Genomic DNA, 19481 nt, shown 5'->3' with positions numbered 1-19481 from the left:
CACTTCCACGCAGGATGTGGGTGGCAAGAGACAACTTTAGGCAAGCTTTCTTTAATAAATTTCCAAGGAAATTTTCACATTCATCTGACTGTCTTTTTTTCACTAGGGAAGAATCATGTGTATATACATATACAAAACTAAACCCCTGGGTGAGAAAGATGGTGGAATGAGCCGCACATTATAATTCTATGTACATGTATGATTGTATAAATGGTGTGACTCTGCATAAAGTATAAGAGAAATGAAAATAAAAATGAAAAGAAATGAAATGAAATGAAAAGAAATGAAAAGCTGTGCTCCATTTGTGTACAACGAGTCAAAATGCAATCTGCTGTCATGTATAACTAACTGAAACAACAACAAAAACACAACTGAACCGCTTCAAATAAACTTTCAATCCAGGAATAGGCTCCATTTAGAATTTCTTCCAGTTATCACTACTTTCAATTACCAGACTTCACTTACTCAAATTAGGTCTGGATTTCCTATGCAGCTCCTGAATGCAAATACTGAGAGCTACTGAAGATTTATTATGTGAGTTTTATGATGGAGGAATAAATTTTGCTTTCCTTTTAAATAAAAACTTCATCACTAAGATACCATCTCACTCCAGTAAGATTGGCAGCCATTATGAAGTCAAACAACAACAAGTGCTGGCGAGGATGTGGGGAAAATGGTACACTTGTTCATTGTTGGTGGGACTGCAAATTGGTGCAGCCAATCTGGAAAGCAGTATGGAGATTTCTTGGAAAGCTGGGAATGGAACCACCATTTGACCCAGCTATTCCCCTTCTCCGTCTATTCCCTAAAGACCTAAAAAGAGCATGCTACAGGGACACTGCTACATTGATGTTCATAGCAGCACAATTCACAATAGCAAGACCGTGGAACCAACCTAGATGCCCTTCAATAGACGAATGGATAAAAAAAATGTGGCATTTATACAGAATGGAGTATTACTCTGCATTAAAAAATGACAAAATCATAGAATTTGGAGGGAAATGGATGGCATTAGAGTAGATTATGCTAAGTGAAGCCAGCCAATCCCTAAAATAAAAATGCCAAATCTCTTCTTTGATATAAGGAGAGTAACTAAAAACAGAGTAGGGAAGAAGAGCATGAGAAGAAGATTAACATTAAACAGGGATGAGAGGTGGGAGGAAAAGGGAGAGAGAAGGGAAATTGCATGGAAATGGAAGGAGACCCTCAGGGTTATACAAAATTACATACAAGAGGAAGTGAGGGGAAAGGGAAAAATAATACAAGGGGGAGAAATGAATTACAGTAGAGGGGGTAGAGAGAGAAGAGGGGAGGGGAGGGGGGATAGTAAAGGATAGGAAAGGCAGCAGAATACAACAGACACTAGTATGGCAATATATAAATCAATGGAAGTGTAACGGATGTGATTCTGCAATCTGTATACGGGGTAAAAATGGGAGTTCATTTTTTTTTTTTTTTTTTGACTGATCACAGCTCTTTCAGCTATAGATCAGCGGGGAAAACTTAAGGGCCCCTCCCAGCTCTCCTGTGAGCGCAATAGCCAGACCGAGGGCGGCACGGAGCCGGCGGGAGCCACGGCTTCGGCGAGGGAGCCGGCGGCAGCGGCGGCTGCGGCGAGGGAGACGGCGGCAGCGGCGGCTGCGGCGAGGGAGCCGGCGGGAGCTGGGGCTGCGGTGAGGGAGCCGGCGGCAGCCGGGGCAGCGGCACAGGAGCCGGCCGGAACCGGCGGGAGCCGCAGAAGCGGCGCGGGAGCCCGTGGGAGCCGCGGCGGTGCTGGCACAGGAGCCGGTGGGAACCGCGCCGCGCGGGACTCCCAGCTACCGCTCCCACCAGTACTGACAACTGAGGTCTCTTGCACCGACTCGCCTTGGCATGGGACTCACGGCTACAGCTCCCACCGGTGCTGACAACTGAGGTCTCTTGCATCAGATACGGGGGCGTGGCTACCAGAAGGTAAGCAAGTTTGCTGGGGGTGCTCAGCCCCAAGCTCTACAAACTAAGGGCCTGAGGGAGGCAAACAAGGAGAGTGTGCCCAGGCACTAATGAAACAGCTGCTCCACGTGTGTGCAAGGTAGGCAGAACTGTGACCACCGACAAAACAGGCCCAGTGGACTGCCAGACACATCGCTCAGGTTGGGGGAGGGGCAGAGCCGCCGGGCGCCTGCAAGTTACGCAGACCTGCGAATCACCAGCTGATCAGACCCAGCAAACGCGGAGCGGCAGAGCCACCCCCGGGCCTGCAAGATAGGGGCACTTGCCACCCACCAGCAGGTCAGGCCCAACAAACTGCGGAGGGGCACAGCTGCCCCACGAGCCTGCTAGGTAGGCAGAACCCTGACTACCAACAGAACAGGCCCAGAGGCCGGCCAGACACATCGCCCCACCCCAGTTGGAGGAGGGGCAGAGCCGCCGGGCGCCTGCAAGTTACACAGACCTGCGACTCACCAACAGATCAGGCCCAGCAACCGCGGAGCGGCAGAGCCACCCCCGGGCCTGCAAGGAAGGCGCACTTGCCACACACCAGCAGGTCAGGCCCAACAAACTGTGGAGGGGCACAGCTGCCCCACGAGCCTGCTAGGTAGGCAGTACCCTGACCACCAACAGAACAGGCTCAGAGGACGGCCAGACACATCGCCCCGCCCCGGTTGGGGGAGGGGCAGAGCCGCCAGGCGCCTGCAAGGTAGGCAAACCTGCGTCTCACCAGCATATCAGGCCCAGCAACCCGCGGAGCGGCAGAGCTACCCCCGGGCCTGCAAGGTAGGCGCACTTGCCACCCATTGGCAGGTTAGGCCCAGCAACTCCCGGAGGGACACAGCTGCTCCACGCACGTGCAAGGTAGGCGGAACCGTGACCACTGACAAAACAGGCCCAGTGGCCCGCCAGATACATCGCCCCGGTTGGGGGAGGGGCAGAGCCGCCACCAGCACCTTTTAGGTAGACAGACCTGCAACCAACAGACAGAACAGGCCTAGTGGCCAGCGGAGGGGCAAAGCCACTGCTCACGTCTGCAAGGTAGGCGGATCTGTGACCACCGAAAGAACAGGCCCATCGAAAGTACAGGCACAGCGGCCTCCCGGCGTGGTAGGCACATTGCCTCAATTGGAGGAGGGGAAGAACCACCGCCAAAGCCTGCGAGGGAGACTTTGCAGCTATACAAGAGCAATATAAATATATAGGGGGAAAAATCAATAACACAACAGTTTCACCAAGCAGAAAGAAACGCGATCAATATGAAAAGACAAGGAAAGAAAGGACCACAAGCAATGCAGGTCAACTCAACTTTAGAAGAGGTAATTTCTGCAGCAGATGGAATGTCAGATAAAGAATTCAGGATATACATGCTTCAGATGATCTGGAGTCTCAAGGAAGACATTAGACAGCAAAATCAGTCAATGAAAGACCACTTCGACCACTTTTGACAATCAATTACATAAACAAATCCAAGAAGCAAAAGATCAATTATACAGGGAGATAGAGGTTATAAAAAACAAACAAACAGAAATCCTGGAAATGCAGGAAACAATAAACCAACTTAAAAACTCAATTGAGAATACTACCAGCAGAGTAGAACACTTAGAAGATAGAACATCAGACAATGAAGACAAAGTATTTCAACTGGAGAAGAACATAGACAGCTCAGCAAAGCTGTTAAAAAACCATGAGCAGAACATTCAAGAAATATGGGATAACATAAAGAGACCAAACTTAAGAGTCATTGGGATACAGGAAGGTACTGAGGTCCAAACCAAAGGAATGAGCAATCTATTCAACGAAATAATACGAGAAAACTTCCCAGACTTGAAGAATGAGACAGAATCCCAAATCCTAGAAGCCTACAGGACGCCGAATGTGCAAAATCATAAGAGATCCACACCTAGACACATTATAATGAAGATGCCCAACATACAGAATAAGGAGAGAATTTTAAAAGCTACAAGAGAAAGGAAGCAGATTACATTTAGGGGTAAACCAATCAGGATAACAGCTGATCTTTCAACACAGACTCTCAAAGCTAGAAGATCCTGGAATAACATATTTCAAACACTGAAAGAAAAGGGGTTCCAACCAAGAATTGTGTATCCCGTGAAATTAAGCTTCAGGATGGAAGATGAAATTAAAACCTTCCATGATAAACAAAAGTTAAAAGAATTTGCAGCTAGAAAACCATCTCTTCAAAACATCCTTGGCAAAATATTACAGGAAGAGGAAATGGAAAATATCAATGAAAACCAACAGCGGGAGGTAGTACAGTAAAGGGGGGGGGAATAATCAAAGAGGAAAACAAACCATGTTTAGTAACATAAATAAACAAATATGGCTGGAAGAACAACCCATATCTCAATAATAACCCTAAATGTTAATGGCTTAAACTCACCAATTAAGAGACACAGGCTAGTAGAATGGATCACAAAACAAGACCCAACAATATGCTGCCTTCAGGAGACGCATTTGATAGGAAAAGACATACATAGACTGAAGGTGAAAGGTTGGGAAAAATCATATCACTCATATGGACTTCGGAAACAAGCAGGAGTGTCCATACTCTTATCAAATAAAATAGATTTCAAGCCAAAGTTAATCAAAAGGGATGAAGAGGGACACTACATACTTCTTAAGGGAACCATACACCAACAAGACATAACAATCATAAATATATATGCCCCAAACAATGGTGCAGCTATGTTCATCAAACAAACTCTTCTCAAGTTCAAGAGTCTAATAGACCACCATACAATAATCATGGGAGACTTCAACACACCTCTCTCACCACTGGACAGATATTCCAAACAAAAGTTGAATAAGGAAACTATAGAGCTCAATAACACAATTAATTACCTAGACTTAATTGACATATATAGAATATACCACCCATCATCAAGCAGTTACACTTTTTTCTCAGCAGCACATGGATCCTTCTCAAAAATAGATCATATATTATGTCACAGGGCAACTCTTAGACAATATAAAGGAGTAGAGATAATACCATGCATCTTATCTGACCATAATGGAATGAAATTGAAAATTAACGATAAAAGAAGTAAGGAAAAATCATGCATCACATGGAGAATGAACAATAGGTTACTGAATGATCAATGGGTTATAGAAGACATCAAGGAGGAAATTAAAAAATTCTTAGAGATAAATGAAAACACAGACACAACATATCGGAATCTATGGGACACATTGAAAGCAGTTCTAAGGGGAAAATTTATTGCTTGGAGTTCATTCCTTAGAAAAAGAAAAAACCAACAAATAAATGATCTAATACTTCAACTCAAAATCCTAGAAAAAGAAGAGCAAAACAACAGCAAAAGAAGTAGAAGACAAGAAATAATTAAAATCAGAGCTGAAATTAATGAAATCGAAACGAAAGAAACAATTGAAAAAATTGACAAAACTAAAAGTTGGTTCTTTGAAAAAATAAATAAAATCGACAGACCCTTAGCCACGCTAATGAAGAGAAGAAGAGAGAGAACTCAAATTACCAGCATACGGGATGAAAAAGGCAATATCACAACAGACACTTCAGAAATACAGAAGATTATCAGAAACTATTTTGAATCCTTATACTCCAATAAAATAGAAGATAGTGAAGGCATCGATAAATTTCTTAAGTCATATGATTTGCCCAGATTGAGTCAGGAGGATATTGACAACCTAAACAGACCAATATCAATTGAGGAAATAGAAGATACCATCAAAAGACTACCAACTAAGAAAAGCCCAGGACCGGATGGGTATACAGCAGAGTTTTACAAAACCTTTAAAGAGGAACTAATACCAATACTTTTCAAGCTATTTCAGGAAATAGAAAAAGAGGGAGAACTACCAAATTCATTCTATGAGGCCAACATCACCCTGATTCCTAAACCAGACAAAGACACTTCAAAGAAAGAAAACTACAGACCAATATCTCTAATGAACCTAGATGCAAAAATCCTCAATAAACTTCTGGCGAACCGGATACAAAAACATATCAAAAAAATTGTGCACCATGATCAGGTAGGATTTATCCCTGGGATGCAAGGCTGGTTCAATATACGGAAATCAATAAATGTTATTCACCACATCAATAGGCTTAAAAATAAGAACCATATGATCATCTCGATAGATGCGGAAAAAGCATTCGACAAAGTACAGCATCCCTTTATGTTCAAAACTCTAGAAAAAATAGGGATAACAGGAACATACCTCAATATTGTAAAAGCAATCTATGCCAAGCCTCAGGCTAGCATCATTCTGAATGGAGAAAAACTGAAGGCATTCCCTCTAAAATCTGGAACAAGACAGGGATGCCCTCTCTCACCACTTCTGTTCAACATAGTTCTCGAATCACTGGCCAGAGCAATTAGACAGACGAAAGAAATTAAAGGCATAAAAATAGGAAAAGAAGAACTCAAATTATCACTATTTGCAGATGACATGATTCTATACCTAGCAGACCCAAAAGGGTCTACAAAGAAACTATTAGAGCTAATAAATGAATTCAGCAAAGTGGCAGGATACAAAATCAACACGCATAAATCAAAGGCATTCCTGTATATCAGCGACAAATCCTCTGAAATGGAAATGAGGACAACCACCCCATTCACAATATCCTCAAAAAAAATAAAATACTTGGGAATCAACCTAACAAAAGAGGTGAAAGACTTATACAATGAAAACTACAGAACCCTAAAGAGAGAAATAGAAGAAGATCTTAGAAGATGGAAAAATATACCCTGTTCATGGATAGGTAGAAGTAACATCATCAAAATGGCGATATTACCAAAAGTTCTCTATAGGTTTAATGCAATGCCAATCAAAATCCCAACGGCATTTCTTGTAGAAATAGAGAAAGCAATCATGAAATTCATATGGAAAAATAAAAGACCCAGAATAGCAAAAACAATGCTAAGCAGGAAGTGTGAATCAGGCGGTATAGCTATACCAGACTTCAAACTATACTACAGAGCAATAGTAACAAAAACAGCATGGTACTGATACCAAAACAGGCGGGTGGACCAATGGTACAGAATAGAGGACACAGAAACCAATCCACAAAACTACAACTATCTTATATTCGATAAAGGGGCTAAAAGCATGCATTGGAAGAAGGATAGCATCTTCAACAAATGGTGTTGGGAAAACTGGAAATCCATTTGCAACAAAATGAAACTGAATCCCTTTCTCTCGCCATGCACAAAAGTTAACTCAAAGTGGATCAAGGAACTTGATATCAAATCAGAGACATGGCGTCTGATAGAAGAAAAAGTTGGCTATGATCTACATACTGTGGGGTCGGGCTCCAAATTCCTCAATAGGACACCCATAGCACAACAGTTAATGACTAGAATCAACAAATGGGACTTACTCAAACTAAAAAGTTTTTTCTCAGCAAAAGAAACAATAAGAGAGGTAAATAGGGAGCCTACGTCCTGGGAACAAATCTTTACTCCTCACACTTCAGACAGAGCCCTAATATCCAGAATATACAAAGAACTAAAAAAATTAGACAATGAGATAATGAATAACCCAATCAACAAATGGGCCAAGGACCTGAACAGAAATTTCTCAGAGGAGGACATACAATCAATCAACAAGTATATGAAAAAATGCTCACCATCTCTAGCAGTCAGAGAAATGCAAATCAAAACCACCCTAAGATACCATCTCACTCCAGTAAGATTGGCAGCCATTAGGAAGTCAAACAGCAACAAGTGCTGGCGAGGATGTGGGGAAAAGGGTACTCTTGTACATTGCTGGTGGGACTGCAAATTGGTGCGGCCAATTTGGAAAGCAGTATGGAGATTTCTTGGAAAGCTCGGAAAGGAACCACCATTTGATCCAGCTATTCCCCTACTAGGTCTATTCCCTAAAGACCTAAAAAGAGCACACTATAGGGACACTGCTACATCCATGTTCATAGCAGCACAATTCACAATAGCAAGACTGTGGAACCAACCTAGATGCCCTTCAATAGACGAATGGATAAAAAAAAATGTGGCATTTATACACAATGGAGTATTACTCTGCATTAAGAAATGACAAAATCATAGAATTTGGAGGGAAATGGATGGCATTAGAGCAGATTATGCTAAGTGAAGCCAGCCAATCCCTTAAAAACAAATGCCAAATGTATTCTTTGATATAAGGAGAGTAGCTAAGAACAGAGTAGGGACAAAGAGCATGAGAAGAAGATTAACATTAAACAGGGATGAGAGGTGGGAGGGAAAGGGAGAGAGAAGGGAAATTGCATGTAAATGGAAGGAGACCCTCAGGGGTATACAAAATTACATACAAGAGGAAGTGAGGGGAAAGGAGGAAAAATATAAGGGGGAGAAATGAATTACAGTAGAGGGGGTAGAGAGAGAAGAGGGGAGGGGAGGGGGAGGGGGGATAGTAGAGGATAGGAAAGGCAGCAGAATACAACAGACACCAGAATGGCAATATGTAAATCAATTGTTGTGCAAATGATGTGATTCTGCAATCTGTATATGGGGTAAAAATGGGAGTGCATATCCCACTTGAATCAAAGTGTGAAATATGATATATCAAGAACTATGTAATGTTTTGAACAACCTACAATAAAAATTAATTAAAAAAAAATGGGAGTTCATAACCCACTTGAATCAAAATGTGAAATATGATATATCAAGAACTATGTAATGTTTTGAACAACCAACAATAAAAAAAAATTAAAAAAAAAAACTTCATCACTGGCAGATTTCTTTTTTAGATGCTGAGGATGGAACCCAGGGCCTTGTACATGATAGAGAATTGCTCCATTACTGAGCCAAATCTCCAGCCTTTTTATTTTATTATGAGGCAGGGTCTCAGCTGCAGAAGATGGCCTTAAACTTGTGATGTTCCAGCCTCATCCTCCCTAGTAGCTATGATTACAAGTATGTGCCACCACACCTGCCTTATCACTAGCAGATTTTCAATGACACAAATTGTTTTTCAGTCATCTTTACCTATCCATAATCTCACCTACATGAATTGTTTCCTGTATTGCTTATTCAAACCTTTTTTCAAATTATAGTTTTTACTTAAGTTACATTTTTAAAGTGATATTAAATTCATCAAATACTAAATATTTAGGGATTATTTTTAAATTGGCTCTTGCCAAAATTGTAAAACAGTGGCTGCTTGCAAAATAATCATTTTCCTTTGTACATTTGATGTTGGGTATGATTATTCAGTTATTTAAGGAGGATGTGTCACAAATGCAAGATTTTTGAAAAAAATATGCTTAGTGCCATCTGTCATATCAATAATTATTTTAAAGACAAAATTTTTAAAAAGAGAAAAATACATGAAGAATCATTAACAACTGCAAGCCCTAATTAAACCTTTAAAAAATTAATATTTCAGAACACTGTCTTCTTAAATTATCTATCCTTGTAAGGGTTTTTTTTTTTAATATTTAAGGTTAAATTATTCTAACATATCTCCAAGGGTCTTTTTGTCCATTGTTTCTTTTTTTATATTCTTTTTCATTCCAGAATCTTTATTACACTCACAGAGTCTGCCAATAAATCATGGTCCTCTGAACAGAAATGAAAATACTTCCTAACAACTTCATTGAGAATGTCTTCTACATAAATGTATTCTTTCCATGGATCTAAGTCAGTTGCAGTTGCAAACTATAACAACTAAAGGAAGGGTAATCTATAATTTAGTATTTGAAGTTTAAAATAACATGTATGTAGCACAAAACAAAACTTTCACTTGGTAGTGAATTTAGATTTAACACACATTTCTATTCTTTAATCATATAGATTGATTCTATTTTTCTCCTCTTCTAATTTTTTATAAGAATATTAAAATTCCACAGCAAAACCAATGCAGCACTTAAAAATTTAAAATGAGTAAAATTTCCTATGATATCAATCAGAGAGGTTGATATAATCTTGTGACAACTATATGCATATTTTAGAGGGTGGTGTGGATCCTAAACTAAAAGATAATAATTTGGATTTCTGATTGTTTTGGGGCATCATAAAAGACAGATTCAGGATCTTCTCCAGGGACCTAGTCTGTGGCAAGAATCTTACTCATGCTACTCTTGACTTCTTCTACCACCGTTGATATCAATGTTTATTTAAAAAAAAAAGTCAGGAATACTGTGGCTGGGACTGTGGCTCAGCGGTAGCACATTTGCTTGGCATGTGTGAGGAACTGGGTTCGATTCTCAGCACCGCATATAAATAAATAAAAGTCTATCAACAACTAAAAAAATATTTTTTAAAAAGTCAGGAATACTTTTTTTTTTTTATAAAAGAAGTGACATAATGACTTTCAAAAAAGTATCAATTAGATTACCCAAAGATGAGAAAACACTTAGCATACATGTTGCCTTTAAACATACATAAATCAAAGATTTGAGATTAAAATATGTATATAAAAATAATCTGCATGCATTATATTATCAAACATCTTCTCTCATAATATATTCTAAAGATACAATTTTAATGACTTTACCATAGTTCCACTTATTTAAGAACATTTATTTAACCTTATTAGACTTACCATTATTTGTTTGAATAGCTTGTCTTATTTCTCCCTTGTAAGTAATGCTATAATCATATTTGATAAATATTTAAATCACAGATGATTCCTTCCCACAGTAAGAATTCCCTGAAGAAAATATATTTCCTAAATACTGTAAGAATTGTCAAATTAATGAATAAAATCTTGATTGTTAAAATTAATTTTAAAAATTGATAAACAGAAAATAATTTAGTCTGTGAAGCATATAAGGGAAAAGTTTACCTTGTGCAAAAAGAACAGAATGAATTTTAAACCCTCCGCCATTTTTCAACCTTTGGGGCAGTTGTTCAAAATGGTAACTATCAATGTAGAAGTAAACCTTCAGGGCTTGCCAGCTTCCTTCCATTTGATATGTAAGAAGAACATCTGAAAGGACAATGAATGTTATATTACTTCCTAAACTCAAAATATGTTATATAGGATATTTGGATTATTTAAGGCAGGTATTTTTAACCTTTACAAAGAATCCTGATAATTACCAGTAAGTGATACATTTAAAAGTGTTCACGTGTATCAAGTTCAGGTTAGACATAAAATACTGTTCAGTAAAAATGTATTGAATCAGATTCTCATTAGCTAAAACAACCAACTTATGACTGTACCACATATAAAAATTTGTAATAGGAAACTTCATTATACTTCAACATACCAGATGTCTCACTTAACTAAATGAGGAGTTTAGCTACACATGGTTTGGATTCAAAATCTCCCAGGGCAGCTGCCTCATTCATATTTGAGACAAAATGAGTCCTTGGGGTATATTTCTTAAGTAGTATGCAAGGAATTGAGTACATAGCAAGCATTAACAAAAGTAGCATGGGTTTTTTCAGCTCCATTCCCTGATTACCAGATCAAAAATAAATCATCCTCTATTGATGCCCTACAGTCATTAGAAATTATCTGACCAAATAGTAGCTACTTTCAAAGATCCTAAATTTAATTATTTAAAGATTCAACTATTTGAAAAGTTGAAATGCTATAAGTTTTAACAATGCTATCATAATTCCTCTTCATTTTATGATCTTATCCATGACAAATATTTAAACCTCATTATAAAACAATGTAAAAATCTTCTGAAAAAGCTAGAATAGTCAAACTATCTTATTAGAAATTAAGGGCAAAACGTAATAGGCATCTAATACATGTTGTTAATTCAAAATTTGTTACTTCTAACCTGCTTCTTGAAATATGAATGAAATGAAACTAGAGTTCAAGATCAAATGGCCTCTATGATCACAGATTCCAAACTACTTATTAAATTTATCTATTTGTTTCTTCTTATCAATAAAGAAAATATTACATGAATCTTTATATTTATTATGCCACATAATAATGAACATTGTATTTTTGTTACTTTTTTAAAAAAAGAAAGATAGAAAGGCATAAATTTTGGAAAGACAGAAAGTTTCTTGGTGAAGGGGTTTCAAATGAATAGCATTTTAATGATTGGGGAAATCTTTTCTTTTTTTTCCAGGTTTCTAAAATAAAGAATAAATGATGTATGGACACTGAAGAAAACACTTGTTTATATACATATTAAATATTTGTATCTTCCAGCTCTCCTTTCATACAGTGTCATATATAGTTTAAATTATGTTAAATTTCATATATGTACCCACTGATATCAACATTAACACTGACTCATAATGGCAATGGGGGTTAGGAGGAGCATGGAAGGAATGGAGGAACTTTAGTTAGGGCAAAAGGGAGGGATGGAAAGAGAGGGAGTAGGGGGGTATGAATGATGGTGGAATGAGTTTGATATTAATACTCTAAGTGCATGTATAAGACATGAATGGTGTGAAAATACTTTGTGTACAATCAGTGTCTTGAAAACATGTGCTCTATATGTGTAATATGAAATGAACTGCATTCTGCCATCATGTATAACAAATCAGAAAGCTAAAATTATATATATATATATATATATATATATATATATATATATATATATATATATATAAACTACCCCATGTCCATGGTTAGAAGACTTAATAATGTCAAGATATCATTTCTTTCCAAATTGATTTATTGCTTTAATGCAATACATGATACAAATTCTATGTTCTTTCATGGAAACTGACAAAATGATTTTAAAGGTTAAAAGGAGGAGCAAAAGACCCAGAGTAGCCAACACATTATTTAAGAATAGAATTGGAAGACAGACACTACCTGGAATCAGGATTTCTATAAAGCTACAGAAATCAAGATAGTGTGATATTGACAAAGAATAGAAAAACAGATCAATGAAACCCAGAAACAGAAAGCCCTAAAACAGAGTCATGTAAACACAGTCAATTATCTTTGAAGACAAGACCAAAAGTAAAATGATGAAATGAACATAGTCTTTTTTAAAAAAAATGGTTCTGGAACAACTAAACATCTATTTGAAGAATCTATACATTGAGCTTAATGCCTTCACAAAATTAACTCAAAATGGATCACAAATCTAAAAGTAAAAATGCAGAACTACATAAATCCTAGAAGTTGGTATAGGAGAACATCTAGATGATCCTGTGTATGGAAATTTCATTTTAAACAAAACCAATAGAATAATCAATAAAAGAACTGAAAAGGGACCTTCATTAAACTTTAAAACTTCTGTTTTGTAAAAATAATATCTAAAAATAATGTCAAAGAATGAGAAGCAACAGACTAGGAGAAAATATTTCAAAAGACACATTTGATAAAGGACTGTCATCCAAAATATACAAAGAATTTACAAAACTCAAAACAAAAACATTTCAAAAGCACTTTTTGAAAATTATTGAGTTTTACTTGTGGCAATTTATCTATGGTGAAAAACAAACTCTGTCATTAGGATTAATGATTAAAAGATTCAAAACATGTTTTTATAAGGAAAAATTCTGTGGTCAGATCTATGGAGGAAATGACTCTTAGATGAGTTTCAACAAACAGTACCATCCCATCTCCATAAACCTGGTACCCAACCACTGAGTGTGCCAGTCAGTTTGATAATTCTTTGACTTTGAAGTTATTAGCTCCCTCTGACTGGATTCCCTTTCCTAACCCTTTGCAGCTTTGGATCTTTTTCAACCTACAGATCTCAGTTTTATAACTACTTCTGTAGATAGCCTTCTCTGGTCACCATTTAAAGGGCCACCTCACCCTATCTCATTTTTTTTTCTTTATATATATGCTATTTCCTTCATAGGATTTATCAAAGTCCTATCTTTGTAGTCTATATATTATTCATGTCTCCCAACTAGGCTGTCACCTAACGGATAACATAAAGTAGTCATATTATGAAGAAGGGGACCATGTCTAAAAATTCATCATATCTACACCTCCAGGCATGGTGGTTGGCCCATACAGGCATAGTAAGGGCTCAAAAATATTATTTCTCCTAGTGTAATGGTTTGGATAGGAGATGTGCTCCAAAAGCTCATAGTAAGACAATGTAAGCATGTTTAGAGGCTAAATTGTTAGATATTAGAGCTATAACATCATCAGTGGATTACCACTAATATGGATAAGTTGAGCAATAACTGTAGGTAGATAGGGTATGGCTGGAAGAAATAGGTCACTAGAAATGTGGCTTTAGGGTATACATTTTGTCCCTGGTGAGCAGAGGTCTCTTCTTCACTGCTTTCTTGCTGTCATGCCCTGAGCTTCCTTCCTCCACCACACCCTTCCACCATGATGTTCTGCCTCATCTTGAGCCCAGAACTATGGAGTTGATAGACCATGGATTGAGACCTCTGAAACTTTGAGCCAAAGTAAACTTCCTCCTCCAAGTTGTTCTCCTAGGGTATATTCATCACAGAGATGGAAAGTTGACTAAAACACCTAGAAATTAATTATTATAAAATTATCTGCTTCACCATTGAAAAGGAGAACTGCTATCAGTATTTCTTTTAAAAAATTCAGACTTTCCACAAAATAAATTTAATTCTATACAATCTAATCATTTGGCTAGTATATTCCCCCTTCACTATGTTTCATGGGCAGTACCTTGTACTTTCCTTATCACTGAAGTGGCAAAGTGCCCATTTATTCCTTCGTGTCTTTCACTAGTCTCTAAGCTCCAGGCCAATAAGGACTTGTTTTATTATCATTATATTCCTAGAACTTAGTGCAGCACTTGGTGGTAGTGGTGATGATGGTGGTGGTAGTGGTGGTGGTTGTGTGTGTGTGTGTGTGTGTGTGTGTGTGTGTGTATGTGTATAAAAATTATCTCCTCAATAAAAATAAGATGACTTCAATCTAGACTTCTTGGAGATGCCGTAATTCTTGGCATAATGCTTGGCAAGCCATAATTCTTCTAAATTTTACAATTCTCTAATACATAAATAAAACTATTGGTGAAGCTATAAATATAGCTTTTGGGGAAAAAAAGTCAGGGAAATAAAGTATAAACACCTAACTGAGTACTATATTGAGCTACATATAATGCTAGAGGATTTGAAATACTATCTTATTTAAGCCTCTCAACACTGTGAGTTAGGGGAAGCTAATGTTCTCATGTTTGAAGATAAAAATGGAGCCAGGATTTCAACTCAGGTTACCCAAGTTCAAAGTCAATTGTTTCTTTATACCTTTATGCTTCCTCTTTTCTACACCCACTACTCCCTTCACAGACAAGCAGTCCATTACTACCCATTTGCATGATGCAGAATTTATTAGTCCATCTAACTCCTTTGTTTCTACATGTATATAAATGTGAAACTGTGTGATGAATGATAAAACTCTAGTTTCTTTATACACTTACATAAGACTTGATGACCCCTGGGTTTTGAATAATTCTCTACTTTCCTGAGCCAACATAAAATGAGAACTACGTTCTTATCATCACTTTTTTAATATTTGTTTGGTAAATTTACTCATGTAGTATTGAAACTAGCTCTTCCTTAGAGAACCATTTTCAGAAGTCAAGATTGTGCTTTGAGGAAATTCACAAAAATATACTGCTGAATATGTATCGCAAAGCTTGTTACAGGTACAGCTACATTCATGTACTACCATTACTTCTATGGTCCTGGTTACCTTTAATATTTAGCATGTGTTCCAATGTGCCAGTTTTAAAGCTCTTACCATGGGTTTATAACAAGTAAGTGTTTTATCAAGCATATGATATTCATTCTTCCACGGCTCCACAGACCCCTTGCCAATAAAGTCATATTAGAATCACAGAAAACAGTACTTCTGTGAGCTTATAGTTATTCAGGCAAAACTTTAAAAACATAAGATCAAAAATCATAGTCATCTCTGCCTTCAGCAAAATTGTGCCTATGCTACTAAAGTAAACAAAAATACCGCCTATTCTCTCTATATATGTATTCACAGATCACACAATTGCTTCAAATATTACCCTCATCAAATAATGCCCCTTGCCATATTGTCTATTGTATATAACCTGCATTTCCAACTTTATACATCATGTTCTGGTTCTCTTGTCCACTATTGGAAATAAAACTTTACTTTTGTTTTCTCTCTACTTTTTAAAAATAATATAAACAGCACTGACATGTTTTTTTTACCATCTCTACAGTATCTTTGAGGCTAAGTCACCATGATCTCTCACCCTAGTCATTCAGTGGGTAGCTAACTCTTCCCTGGGCTTCTGTCCTAGTCCAGGGAATGGTCCATTCAACACAGCAGCCAGAGGCAGCCTTTTACTAAGTAAAGCCAAATCCTGTTGTTCTCAATGGCTTGGATGGAAAGGAAAACCTCTTCCCAGGGGGCTGATGAGTGCTGCATGGACTGTTCTCTCCCTCTCTGTTCCTCTCATTTGCTCTCCTATACCCACACAGGCCTGCTTGCTCATCTGAGAGCGTGCCACATACATTCCCACCTCAGAGTCTAATCTGTGGGGATACCCCGCTCCCAACATCTGCATGACTTGTACCCTCCACCCTTTCAGGGCTCTGTTCTCCTTAATGAGACTTCACTCACTGCCCTATTCTTTGTGACTTCTCATCTATCCATTCATCTTCTTCCTTTATTTTCTTTTATTATTGTCTTCTACTTCATTATAAAATCAACTTGTTCATTTGACTTATTGTCTTTCTCCACTTGAACATAAATCCAATGAGCTACAATAACTTAGTTCTCTCTTGAGTCTAATACCTAGAAAATTCTTGGCAAGAAGTAGGCATTCAAGAAACTTGTGAGGAACAAATGAAATAATAATTATCATTTCTAAATAAGATCATGGATTCAGTGAGCCTCTACTGAGTCTCTATTTATTGTACTAGATCTTTAAAAAAGGTGAAAAATGACCTCTTCCAGCCTGAAGAAGCTTACATCTTTATCATAACATTGGGATGGGGGATCCTCACACTTAATGAAAAAAATAAGGAGACACACATAAAAAATCAGCAAACTATGGAAGATTCCTTGAACTGATAAATCCATTTTAAACCAATTCATGACAATGTAGAAATAATATATGAATGATCATGACTTGCAAAAACTAGAAAATGTGAACATTAAACTGTAGGTATTGCTACTTTTCTGAATGTATAACTTCTAAATTACTGCTTTTGTCAGGTTTAGTGATAGAAAATTGCTAAACCAAAAGGGGGATTTTCAATCCTTCAATTCATAAAGTAACTATACATGATATTAATATCAAAATTATAGCATATGCTATTGTCTGGAACTGAAGAAATTCTACAAACACATAGTTACTTACTTGCAACCAGTGGTTCCTCTTCTGATGGTTTAAAGTAAAATTAATCCTTTTCCAAATCAAATAGTGCAACCAGTGTATCTTCTAGCATGGCTTGTTCATCGGTATACAAAGAAAGAAAAACAATATGACAAAATTGAATGCAATGTAATGTAAGATGCCATGACATAATGTAAATCTGGATGAAACATAGCTTAATTTGTGCTTCATTTATATGCAAAATATATCAATCCATCCTTAAGACCTTCCTGACCAAAATGAAATTGACAAGTTCCAGAAAGTTACACATTCCTTTTATGATTTTATATTTTTTATTTTCTCTGTTATTTAATGGTTATACACACATTTTTTCAGCCTATTTTGTAGCTAGACTGTAATCATGTTGATTTCATTTACAAATAATTTCATAGAGAATGACATTTGACTCTTAGTTTGTAAAGTCTCATAAAAATAACAGCTGACAAGCAAAAGTAAAATTTTATTTTAAAACCACATTATATAACAGCTACCCTATTTTATAATGGGATAATTTATTCACTGTTCAATTTGCTATTTACTAGGACTGTGATAAAAGCAATTTCCACATATGTATATATATTTTTCTTGCAGAGAGTTTGGGGGCAAGAATAATTTCACTTAACTGTCTTCATGGAAATTTAGTCTAGAATCTTGTGAATATCTGATCCAATTCCTTTTAGCTATTTGTCTCATTCTTACAACTTATAATTTTCAAGCTTTGGCATGTACGGCCAGATATACTTATTATATCAGTGTGACTCTTAGCAATATCACCATGCTATCAGATTTTCGCCTTCCTATTAGCAGTTTAATGCATTCTCTATAGGGTCTTTTAATAGTCTCATAATGAAAATATAATTAACCTTACTACACACAACTTTTAAAAGTTCCCTAATGATGTATATGTACCTTTTAAACAACCAGCACAACATGTTTTAAGCAACAGTTTAATATGTTAGTATAAGCTCTTACCATATTTTGGTACAATATTTGTAGAGGGTAAAGGAGGTGATAAGAAATTTTCATTGTATGAAAAACAATCAGTAAGGCAACCCCAGATTTCAAAAAAGTACAATACAGATGCAAATAGTTGAGAAAATTGTCATCTTTGCAATCTTGATTATTACCTAGGGGTAGAATTTCTGAATAATTCAGAAAGTCTATGTTTACCATTTTGAGGAATTGGCAAACTGTGTTCCCAATATTTGTGCTATTTCATATTCTCATGGCCAATTTATGAGGATCACAGTCTGTCCATATCCTCACCAACACTTGTTGTTATCTGTCTTATGGATTACAACTGTATCCATAGCACAGGTGATGTAATCTTTCTTCATAGATTTAGTTGCATTTCCCCAATGGCTAATGATGAAGATCATCTTTTCATGTTCTTATTGCCATTTCAAATCCTTTGCCCAATTTTAAACTGGGTCATTTGTCTTTTTACTGTTGAGTTATAAGGGTTCTTCATGTATTGTAGACTAGGTCATTGCTTAGTTATATGATTGTAAAATTTTCTCCTAATCCTCGAAAATGCAAGTAAAATTTTTTGCTTTAAAAGTAGCAACATCTAATTAGATTATGACAGTTTTAAAGTAAAGAGAATGATAAATCTCATTCATTTACTCATTCATTAGCAAATATTTAATGTGATAGGAAGTGAGCTTCCTATCAGAAACTAATTTTCATTTGACAAACAATGACTAATTTTTATTTTGTTTTTAAACACTTTTCCAAAAGTATTTTATTTCAAATTAACCAAATAAAAATATCAATCACCTGTAATCTACCTAGTTGGGAGGCTTAGACATAAGGATTGCAAGTTTGAGGCCAGCCTGAGCAACTTAGTGAAATTATCTCAAAATAAAATAAAATGGCTGGGAATCTATCTCAGTAAAGAATAGATACCTAGCAGGCAAAAGGTCCTAGGTTCAGTCCTCCAGTACTACAAATAAGTAAAAATAAATTACCCACATGGAGTGCACAGATTCTTTTCAGAGAATCTGTGTAGTTACTTTGAAGTACCCTGAAATGGACTTCTTTCCCCATTTTTCCAGAATTTCCTATAGCTGTGCAGTCAGCAATCACCTTGTTACCCTCAGCATCACTCAAAGCATTATTTTTTATGTATAACTTCATACATATTTATTTAAAAACTCAACCTTATCACTTAGTAGCTACATTTTCTATGTATGCTTGAATGAATGAAATAGGATTTCCTACTAAAAATCACAATCCCTTTTAACACACACCTGAGATTCATATGTAAAAG

The 19481-nt window shown here is 36.9% G+C and overlaps 1 pseudogene; it reads right to left on the bottom strand.

The window, feature by feature from the left end:
• LOC143386412 (phosphatidylinositol 3,4,5-trisphosphate-dependent Rac exchanger 2 protein-like) overlaps nt 1–19481 on the bottom strand; it is a 113677-nt pseudogene that overhangs the window by 22821 nt on the left and 71375 nt on the right.

Source organism: Callospermophilus lateralis, unplaced genomic scaffold, assembly GCF_048772815.1.
Source record: "Callospermophilus lateralis isolate mCalLat2 unplaced genomic scaffold, mCalLat2.hap1 Scaffold_101, whole genome shotgun sequence".
NCBI classification, from domain to species: domain Eukaryota; kingdom Metazoa; phylum Chordata; class Mammalia; order Rodentia; family Sciuridae; genus Callospermophilus; species Callospermophilus lateralis.
The sequence above is the reverse complement of the archived record's forward strand: the minus strand, read 5'-3'. Positions and strand labels throughout refer to the sequence as shown.